The 11,171-nt window shown below is 47.1% G+C and overlaps 1 protein-coding gene and 1 pseudogene across 26 annotated transcripts in view; one reads left to right on the top strand and one right to left on the bottom strand.

Annotated features, from left to right (window-relative positions):
• Window positions 1–2: 2 nt before the first annotated feature.
• LOC129492611 (cilia- and flagella-associated protein 69-like) overlaps window positions 3–11,171 on the bottom strand; it is a 28,841-nt pseudogene continuing 17,672 nt past the window's right edge.
• NLRC5 (NLR family CARD domain containing 5) overlaps window positions 63–11,171 on the top strand; it is a 94,551-nt gene continuing 83,442 nt past the window's right edge. For 23 of the 26 annotated variants that reach the window (XR_010114189.1, XM_055297922.2, XM_063611866.1 and 20 more), the window contains exon 1: window positions 75–170. The gene's annotated coding sequence lies outside the window, so the exon portion shown is untranslated. Of the gene's footprint in view, window positions 171–11,171 lie in introns of all 26 variants that reach the window. The other 3 variants (XM_055297913.2, XM_055297934.2, XM_055297916.2) reach the window with 2 other exon arrangements.

Here is an 11,171-nt window from a genome sequence, read left to right as displayed (position 1 = left end):
TGTTAGGCCCCCGCCCATCCTGCGCCCAAGCCCCATCTGGCTCGGGCTGGCACCTCGAATCCACGTGATTTCTCGGCAGCAGCCGCCAGTTCCATGCACTGGCCGAGCAGCTCTAGGCGGCTTCTACTTTCAGTTTCGCGCAGAGCGCGGAGGAGCCGGGAACGCTGAGGGTAAGTGCCGGGCGTGCCGCGGGGCTGTGGGACCCGGGCTGGGGCTAGCGGAAGGGAGAGGATCGAGGTTCGAATTCTGCACGGAGAGGGGTGGAGAGGATGTCAGAGGCCCTGGAGCGGGAGGTGCGGGTGGCTGGGTGGGTGGCCGATGGATAGCCGGGTGAGCGGACAGGGGACAGGGCGCCAGTGGCCCGGCAGCGCGCAGAGCATGTGCCCAGGGAGTTTGGAGGAAGAGTTGCCGGCCCGCAGAGGATGGCAGATGAGGGTCGCCTGGATGGGGGGACACAGTAAGCGGCTGTGCTTCCCTCCCTGCGCAGCTCCTGTCACCTACCGGAGCCACCCACTCTCTCTGTCTTTTTCTTTGCAACTTTTCATTGATTTTAAAACAATTACGGAAGTTACACTGTTAATTATACGCAATTTAGACTTTTTAGCCTAAACAACTTTTTATTATGGAAAATTCCAAACATATACAATAGTAGAAGGAATAGAATTAGGTTGAGCCTTCTGCACCTGCGGGTTTTCATATAATGAAGCCCCACGTATCCACGCTCAGCTTGGACAGTCACGACCCCAAGGCCACCTAGGTGGCCCAATCTCCACCGCTGGTTATTTTGAAACAAATGGCAGACAGCATAGCATCTCAACTGAGGTATTTCAGAATGTACTAAAAGATAAGGCATCTTTTAAAAACAAAACCACAGTACCACCAGCATACTACAAACATTTTAATAGTTATTCCTTAATGTCAAATCTCCAGATTATTTCTAAGGAACATTTAACCTCATAAGTAATAGGTGAATACGTGGGTGTTGTTTCGTTACTTGCTTTCTGCATTCCCATGTGGTTTTCTGTCACTATTCTCACCCAGAAAGCCAGGACTTGAAACTGTCTGGGGCGATCATTCGGGAGGTCGAAAGAGGCTCCTACCTTCAGTGCCGTTTGCGTCCATTTTATAAGTTGGGGTTCTATGTTTCCTTTTTTAAAAGGTTGAAGTTTCTGCAGACCTAAAAAGCAGTTTGAAAACTGGCAGTTCCCAGCCTCTAAAACCCAGGGGTAGCAGGAGGCAGAGAGTACCCCGGGGCCAGATCCTGGAGCCTCATTGCCCCTTCAAATCACTTTCCGTTTCTCTAAGGGAGAAATAAATCTTGAAAAGCCATGGGCTTTTCAGATGTATCTAGACGTATCTGATGCTTTTCAGATGTATCTAGACTCCCATCCAGCGTGCTTTCTGCAAACCTTACTGAACCATAGCCCAGAATGGCCATCCATGATGCCCACCCCCCTTGTCTCCAGAAGCACAGTGCCAGGTGGACCTGCACATGGTGTGGACGGCGACAGACTGGGGCTCTCAACGCCTGGTATTTGCTGGATGACCATGAACTAACCATTCAATTTCTCGAAACTTTGGTTTCTCGTCTGTAAAACGAATATATGCAAATCTATCCTACAAACTGTGTTTTGTGGATTGAATGAGATGATGCATGCCCGCCCAGTGCCTTGCTCAACCTTAAAGTGCTGCACAAGTGTGAGGGGAGATGGATTGAAGAAGACAGACAAGCAGAGGGGAAAGTTCGTGGCAGAGTTTCACAATATGCTGAACTTTATTCCTGGATCAGATACAGAGCTGTCCGGGTGTCCACAGGGCCGGGTCAGCCTCCTCAGGCCCCAACACACATACCCTCTTCCCCTCTGAGGAAAATTCAGCAAAACTTATTTTGCTGTTGTTGTTCTTTATTCCCTTTTCTTTTTTGAGATGAAGTCTCACTCTGTTGCTCAGGCTGGAGTGCAGTGGTGCGATCTTGGCTCACTGCAACCTCCAACTCCTGGGTTCAAGCGATTCTCCTGCCTCAGCCTCCCGAGTAGATGGGATTACAGGCACCCGCCACTACACCCAGCTAATTTTTGTATTTTTAGTAGAGATGGGGTTTCACTATGTTCACCAGGCTGGCGTCAAACTCCCAACCTCAGATGATCCACCCGCCTCGGCCTCCCGTGGGATTACAGGCGTGAGCCACCTTGCCCGGCCTCCTTTTTTTTTTTTTTTTTTTTTAATAGACATAAGTTCTCAAACTCCTGGCCTCAAGTGATCAGTCTGCCTCAACCTCCCAAAGTGTTGAGATTATGGGCGTGAGCTGCCACACCCAACCATAACTTCTTAGCATGACTTTTCCCATTTGTTATGAGTTCAATTGTGCCTCCCCACAAAAGATATGTTGAAGGCCTAACCCTCAGTGCCTCCTAACGTAGCCTTATTTGGAAATAGGGCTGTTGCAGATATAACTGGTGAAGATGAGGTCATACTGGAGTAGGATGGGCCTTGAATCCAATAGGACCAGTGTCCTTATAAGAGAGGAGATGGGCACATGAAGACAGAGACATACGGGGATCAGACAGTCATGAACAGCGGAGGAAGAGAGTGCAGTGATGCATCTAGGAGCCAAAGGACACCTAGAATTGCCAGCAGCTGGTGGGAGCCAGGAGAGGCAAGGACGGATCCTCTCCTCCAGCCTTCAGAGGGAGGCTGGCCCTGACCACACCTTGATCTGACTCTGACCTCCAGAACTGCAAGAGAAGAAATCTCTGTTGTTTTAATGTACGCAGCTTGTGGCACTTTCTGACAGCAGATACAGCAGTACTGTGACAACAGTAGGAAATGAATACACCATCCCAGCATCTCTGCTCTGTTTTCCATATAGAATTGAACTAAGGATCAGGCAAGCTAATGCAAGTCCAAACACTGTAAAAACTTTGGAGGCAATCTAAGGATGTGAGCCAGATTTGTTTGCCAGATCTTTTTTATTTATTTATTATTATTTTTTTTTTAGTGAGAGGGACTCTCACTCTGTTGCCCAGGCTGGAATGCAGTGATATGATCTTGGCTCACAGCAGCCTCCACCTCCCAGGTTTAAGTGATTCTCCTGCCTCAGCTTCCTGAGTAGCTGGGATTACATGCACGTGCCACCATGCCTAGCTAGTTTTTGTATTTTTAGTAGAGACGGGGTTTCACCGTGTTGGCCAGGCTGGTCTTGAACTCCTAACCTCAGGTGATCCACCAGCCTTGGCCTCCCAAAATGCTAGGATTACAGGCATGAGCCACCACGCCCAGCCCATATATTCATATTTTTAATGGACTTATACATGAAAATAGTATCTCACTTTTAAAAATAAATGATATGGAATTATGTGGTAAAGGAAAATGAAATCTTATAATATCGTTTTAAAATTTTTAATTTTTCACAGCTAATACATTTATATAGTTTTTAAAAATGTAAAACTTTGGAAAGATATAATGAAAAATAAGTCTCCCTCCGTCTCCTGCCTCCCAGCCACCCAATTGCCCTCCCCAAAGGCAACCAATGTTATCAGGTTCTTGTGTCTCCTTCCAAAGACAGTCTAAGTGGGTTTTTGCAAACATGGATATATACATATATATATGTACATACACACACACACATATACATAGACATAGACACACACACACGTGTACTTTTCCCTTCTCACAAATGGCAGTATACTATATGTAGTGTTCTCTAACTTGGGGTTTTTTTTTTTTAAAACAGTGCAATTTGGAAATCTTTCTACATCAAAATTTTAAAATCTGCCCTTTCCCTCTTTCTTTTTTTCTTTTTTTTTTTTTTTGAGACGGAGTCTTGCTCTGTTGCCCAGGCTGGAGTGCAGTGGCGCGATCTCGGCTCACTGCAAGCTCTGCCTCCCAGGTTCACACCATTCTCCTGCCTCAGCCTCTCCAAGTAGCTGGGACTACAGGCGCCCGCCACCACGCCCGGCTAATTTTTTTTTTTGTATTTTTAGTAGAGACGGGGTTTCACTGTGGTCTCGATCTCCTGACCTCGTGATCTGCCGGCCTCGGCCTCCCAAAGTGCTGGGATTACAAGCGTGAGCCACTGCGCCCGGCCTCCCCTCTTTCTTTTTAACAGATGCATAGTATTTCACCATACGACTGCTCTGTAATTGATCTAACAGTTGTAGAACACTTAGGTTATTTCCTGTCTTTGGCTATTTCAACAGTGCTGTAATGAATATCCTTGGTCAAGCATCATTTTTCATACGTGGGAGTGAATCTTTAAGAAAACCAGGAGTGGATTTGCAAGGTCAAGGGAAATATGCAGTTTGAACTTGGATAAATATGGCAAATTATCCCCCCTTAAATGTTGTACTAATTTTTGCTCCCACCAGCTGGATGGGGGAGGGGCCAAATTTCTATATTTGCAAATCTGGGAGGCTAACAATGGTGTGTTTTTTATGCCTCTTATTATGAATGAGTTTGAACATCTTTTCAAATATTTAAGAGTCATCTGTAGCTCATTTTCCATAAACTGTCAGTTCATATCCTTTGCCCACTTTTTTATTGGCTTTTGGTCTTTTTCCTGTTGAGTTGTAAAAGCACTTTTCATGTTAAGGGAATTTGCTCTTTGTCTATTATGTGGTTATACTGTCATTTAAAATGGTGGCATAGTTGCTTGTAGAATGTCTGAACCATATCTGTCATTGTTAGATATTTATATTGGGTCTCATTTTCTTGTATTATACATGGGATGTTTACCCTGTTTTTTGTAAAAAAAAAACCAAAAAAAGCAAGATATGACATTTTAATTCTTCCAATAGCTCTCACCATAATGGTGAAGGAAAGGAAATATGTTTGGGAAAATACTTCGATAGGATTTGGGGTGGCTGGAACCTGTGTGCAAAATGGCCAACAGGGACCAGGACATGTTGGGTGGGAACAGAGTGCTTTGCATGGTGTATGCGTGTGGGGCAGAGGTGCTGTATTTGCTCCTGAAAGAAAAGGGGGTGGAGGGAGGGGAGAAGAAAGGAAGGAGAGAAGGTAGAGGGAGGTTAGCCACATAGGGAGATGACTCCCAGAAACTTCTTAGGGGTAGGATGGCAAAAGGGCATTTTCGGTGAGTCCAGGAATGCCCTCTGCTCCGTGTGAGGCGGGTACCAGCACCGCAGATACCGACTCTGGCTCCACACCTGCCATCATGAGTGCATTCAGCTTCTCCACTGAGCTTCCACACACCAGGCCCTGCTCTAGGCACTGGGCTACATCCGGGAACACAACCTACTCCCTGCCTTGTGGAGCTGATGAGGCAGTAGAAACAGACAAACAAGTAAACAAAGATGTACATGTCATACGAGGTCAGGTGGAAGTGACTGCAGTGAAGAAGGCAAGGTAGGCGAGGGTGGAGCATGCTGGATACAGAGGCAGACATGGCCTTCTTGTAGGGATGTTGGGACATTTGAGAGAGAACTTGAAGGGAGCGTGGCAGGGAACCATGGGCCATGGCGTCTGGAGGAAGAGGGAACCAGTCAGAGGGGATGGCAAGAAACAAAAAAGTGGGGAGAAGAAGAAGGCAGAGAAGAGGAGAGGAGGGAGAAGAGGAGAAAATGTTGCTTAAAGTCTGCTTTTGTGCTCCCAAATGCTCACTGTGAATGACATTTTTGCAATTTTTGCAATTTTTTTTGTAATTTAATAATGGGCTGGGCTGGGCGCCGTGGCTCATGCCTGTAATTCCAGCACTTTGGGAGGCTGAGATGGGCAGATCATTTGAGGTCTGCAGTTTGAGACCAGCCTGGCCAACATGGAGAAGCCCTGTCTCTCCTAAAAATACAAAAATAGCCAGGTGTGGTGGCACGCGCCTGTAATCTCAGCTACTTTGGAGGCTGAGGCAGGAGAATTGCTTGAACCTGAGAGGGGGAGGTTGTAGTGAGTTGAGATCGTGCCATGCTCTCCAGCCTGAGTTAGAGGGAGACTCGGTCTCAAAAAAAACAACAAAGTGCTTGAATTAGAGCAGGAGCCCTCAGCTAGAGGAGCACTCACCCATCTCCTCCCCAGGAATCACAGAGTTCCCAGGGAGGCCATAGCCTCCTATAGGTCATGGCATTGCAGGTGGGTTGGTGTCCCAGCTGGCTGTTTCTGTCTCAAGAAAGGAAGGGCCGCTCCCACTGACATCCAGGCGTAAGCAATGCCCTGGTGAACATCCTCGTAGCTAGAGCTTTGCTCACATTCTGGATTGCTTCCTTAGGCTCAGTCGTCAAAGTGGACTCCTAAAGGGATATATGAACTTTTATTTTTTAAACGTTTGAAATCATGTTGTCAAATTTCTCTCCTAAAAGATTGTGCCAATGTAGAGAGGCTGCCGACCCCTGGAAGCTTCCCAATAATCCCCTAGCACCTATCCCTTGTGGGTGGGATGGATCCTGTACCATCGCCAGACCCTCAAGAACCCCTTGTACTGCATGGTCCCTTCTGTTCCTCCTGGTGAAATGGAAGGAGCATGCATGCCTTGGGAAGCTGGTGCTTTGAGGCATTCAGATCTTACCGTGGCATCATGTTTGAAGAGAGAAATAGCTTGCTGTTTTGTGTGTCTCTCAATAGTCTTATTCACTGAGTTCTTGAAGGTGTCCTGTGTGTTTCTGGGCTGCAGAATCCTTTTATTGAAATGGACAGATCAGTGTTTTCCCAGAGAAAGACCTATCCGTAGGAGTTCACAAGAGGATTTTAGGAGGTATGTGGAGAGGGCATTCGATTCCACTGAATCATAAGGTGACAAAGTTGTTCCCTTTTCAGTTCTTTTTCATTCTTCCAGACTAGTGAAAGAGAAAGCCTCAGTCAGGTGCTAACGCATCTGTAAACCTCTCACACTCTTGGTATTTTCAGCAAGCAGAGGCCAGGCCTCCGGTCAGAGCCCCGGGTCTGCAGCAATACCCAGCTACAGTGTTTTTTGTTTCCTTGGCTTTCTTTCTTTCTTTTTTTTCTAGACAAGATCTCACTCTGTCACCTGGGCGGGAGTGCACTGTTTGCACAGCTCCGTGCATAGTTTCCTGCAGCCTCTATTTCCCAGGCTCAATCGATCCTCCTGCCTCAGCCTCCCAAGTAGATGGGACTACAGGTGCGCACCACCACACCTGGCTAATTGTTTTTTGTTTTTATTTTTGATAGAGACGAGGTCTCATTATGTTGCCCAGGCTGATCTCAAACTCCTGAGCTGAAGCAATTTTCCTGCCTTAGCCTCCCAAAGTGCTGGGATTACAGGTGTGAGCCTCCATGCCCCACCCTTGAGTTTCTTTTCGATGTTACCTTCAGTTCGTGGCAAGTGGTACTTCAAAAAATAAAGTTAAAAGTGACATGGTTTCTAGAAAAACTTTAAGGAAATGGTGTTCTGGCTTTCAGATAAGGCAAAAAAAATCTTCAAACATGAGTAAAGAGTTTTGGAAATTATACACTTACCCCTAGAGGGTGAGATTGTGGAGGAAATTTCATAATGTATATTTCCACAATGTTTAGAACTTTCCAAATGAGTACAGGTTATGTTTGTAAACAGGAAAAATAATAAAGACATAATAAAATGATAATTTAGTTTTAAAAGACGACCATTTGTTGAAGGCAGTATTATATTTTGGTTAGGAAATGGACTCTGGAATCAGCATAGATTTTATTGTTTTATTTTATTTTATTTTTTTGAGACAGTGTCTCACTCTGTTGCCCACACTGGAGTGCAGTAGTGTGATCACAGCCCACTATAGCCTCAACTTCCTGGGCTCAGGGGATCCTTCTGCCTCAGCCTCCCAAGTAGCTGGGACTATAGGTGCACACCACTATGCCAGGCTAATTTTTTTGTGTTTTTTGTAAAGACAGATTTTCACCATGTTGCCCTGGCTGGTCTTGAACTTCCAGGTTCAAGTGATCTGCCTGTCTCGGCCTCCCAAAGTGTTGGAATTACAGGTGTGAGCCACTGCGCCCGGCCAGCATAGATTTTAAATCCACCTTTTGTTGCTTGACTTCTTGGAGCCTGTTTCTTCATCTATGAAATGCAAGAAACGTGTCTGGAAATATTGCTTGAGATTTTAATGGGGAGGTGCAGGTGGAATACTGCAGCCTGATGCCCAGCCTATGCCTGGAACTCAGTACACAACAGCCAATGAGCATTGGCTGCAGACTGGACATGTCCCCTCCTTGTGCTGTAGTATTAATGTCTCCAACCCTCATAGTGATCCTGTGAAGTAAATGTAAAATCACCACCCAGATGAGGGAAACAGTGGCACCCAGAGGTTAAGAAAACTGTCCAAGGTTGCACAGCACTAAAATGTTGAAATCAGGATTTAAACCCAGCCCTCCTGACCCCAGAGGCTCTTTTTTCAAAAATTATTTTATTTTATTTTATTTCGAGATGGGGGTCTTTCACAGTCACCCAGGCTGGAGTGCAGTCGCATGATCGTGGCTTACTGCAGCCTCAACCTCCCAGGCTCGAGTGATCCTCCCACCTCTGTCCCCCAACCCCCAGTTGCTTAGGACCACAGGCACACAACACCATGCCTGACTAATTTTTGTACTTTTTGTAGAGATGGGGTTTCTCTGTGTTGCCCAGGCTGGTCTCAAACTACTGGGCTCAAGCGATCCTCTGGCTTCAGCCTCCCAAAGTACTGGGATCACAGGCGTGAGCCACTATGCCCAGCATTAGAGGCTGTTTTAACAGCTCCACAATTCCCTGTGAGATGGGCTGCATACGAAGCATTACTCCTGCTTGACATATACACAAACCATGGCCCAAACGGAGCCAGGGCTTGTCTGGATGTCACCCTCTAAGTCAGTTGGGGCAGTGAGACCAAAACCAAGGCTCCAGCCCTCTAGCCCCTCCAACCTTTCTTCTGCCCTGGTTTTATGGGTTTGGCAATGTCTGCCAGGATGGGAGGGAGCAGTTCAGATGATCCAGTCTGGAGGCAAAATTCTTCTAAATTCAAAGGGTCCAGCCTGAAGTCACTGATGTCTTTTTTTTTTTTTCATTTTTAAAAAATGTATTCATTTTAAACCACACAAGTAAGACACGAATCAGTCTTCCTTGCAGAAAGTTAAACTTTTTATGCATAAGGCTGAAATCTATTTTACTCACTGCTTCCAGCCCCATGCCCATCCCCTCTCCTGCAGTAACCCCATTTGACATGTTTCCAGAACTTTATCTAAACCTTCACATAATAAAAATAATTCTTATATAGGGCTTACTAACTTCCAAGCACTGCTTTAAGGGCTTTACATATTTAAGGCCACAATAACTCTGTGAGATAGGTGCTGCTCTTATCCCCATTTTACAGATGAGAACATTGAGGCCCAGAGAGGCTATGTAACTTGCCTGGCATCACCCAGCCTGCAATTGGTGGAAAGGTCAGTCCCAAATCTAGGCAGCCTTGCTCCGAAATTCATGCTCTTAGCCTCTAAGTTATAAAACATGCTATTATCGACCTGTGGGAAGAAACAGTATTGCTGTTTGTTGATGTGTATCTTGAGACAAGTGATATCATGTTGTGCATATCATTATACAATGTGTCTTGTTTATTCTGTGATACGTCTTGAAGATACAGCCATGTCAACAAAAAATAGGTCCCTTTCCTGTACATAATCCCACAGCGTGGTTACACCAAACTTTATTATGGCTGTCTAGGCTGTTTAAAGACCGCTGCTGGAATTTCTTTATCCAAGACTCTGTGTGTCTTAGCCCATTGGGGCTGCCTGAGACCAGCTGGATTCTAAACAATAGAAATTTATTTCTCACAGTTCTGGAGACTAAAGTCTGAGATCAGAGTGCCAGCATGGTCGGGTTCTGGCGAGAGCCCTTTTCCGGGTTGCCGATGGCGGACTTTTCATTGTATCCTCACATGGTGCAAAGCAGGCTAGAGCATTCTCCTGGGTCTCTTTTATAAGGGCATCAATCCCATTCACTATGACTCCTCCCTCCTGACCTAATTACCTCCCCCAGACCCCGGCTCCTAATACCCTCCTATTAGGGGTTAGAATTTCAACATGTGAATTTCGGGGGAGCACAAATATTCAGTCCATCACACTGTGTATTCTGGGCCTCATGGCTGCCCATTTTGCTTTCTGCTGAGAAGTTTAGTGGTAAGTCAAAGGGTAGAAGTGCAGTAAGATTTAGAAGTCACTGCTGATTTGCCCTACAGGATGGGCAGACCACTTCCCAGCCTGCACCTCTGAGCCCTGGATCCAGGCCTTCTCTCCTTTATGTCTCGAGCTTACTCTGTCCCCTGCCTTACTTACCAAACCAAAGCAAGATTCCTCTGGGACATTCCTGCCAGGCCCCATGGCAAGGTTGGAGCTGAGGAGGGGACTTCCAAACCTCGATTTTATTTTCACTTTGGCTTGGGCGTGCCAAGCCCTGGCAGAGCCACAGAGTTGGGGCACGAGGTGCCAAGAAACAGCTCCGAGTCTGAGGAAGGTGCTCTGCCCTGGGAAGGAGATAGAGCTAAGTGTTGGTTATGGGGAGACATCCTCAAGGACTCCATCTAAATATGGTCAACTTGGTGGCCTTCCTGTCCCCAGGGCCTTTGGGGCTCTCAGAGGACAAGAATCACTCAGCTCTGGTTTGCTGGAGAAGCAGAGCGCCAGGTGGGAGGTAGTGAGCAGCCTGTCTCTCCCCACTGGGAGTGGAGAGCTGGGTGTCACAGCCTCCAACAGTTGTTCCCAGACATCGGCACAAGGGGAATCCCCCCGGGAGCTTCCAAAAGTGCCAGTGCCTGTGTTCCACCTCCTGGGATGGTGCTGTGATGGGTCTGGAGTGTGGACCATTGGGATTTTTTAAAGACCCTCCTCCCAGGTGATGCCATTGTGCAGACAAGCATGGGAACCACTGGCCTGGAAACCCCAGGGAGAGGCCTCTGGGGCCCGGGACATGCAAGCGGGAGCCTTTTCCTAGCAGCCTTGCTAGCCACCAACCCCTTCCTGTGGGTGCTAGACCCAAACTGCCAGGGCTGAGCGGGAGAAGCAAGGCCACCAGCTGGCCACCTGCTCTCTCAGCCAGGCTCAGGCTGGCCATAGGGCACCCCAGTCCTGGAGGAAGGTGCATCTGGAAACCTTGGGGGCTCTTGGTGGAAAGTTCAAGCCTTTAGCATAGGAAGGTGGCTGGAGTGGAGGAGGCAGTTTAAAGACTAGTGATGTGGGCTGGGACCCAGATTTCTGGGTTTCCAATGACC

The sequence above is a fragment of the Symphalangus syndactylus genome, chromosome 11 (assembly GCF_028878055.3).
Source record: "Symphalangus syndactylus isolate Jambi chromosome 11, NHGRI_mSymSyn1-v2.1_pri, whole genome shotgun sequence".
In the NCBI taxonomy this organism is placed as follows: domain Eukaryota; kingdom Metazoa; phylum Chordata; class Mammalia; order Primates; family Hylobatidae; genus Symphalangus; species Symphalangus syndactylus.
The sequence above is the reverse complement of the archived record's forward strand: the minus strand, read 5'-3'. Positions and strand labels throughout refer to the sequence as shown.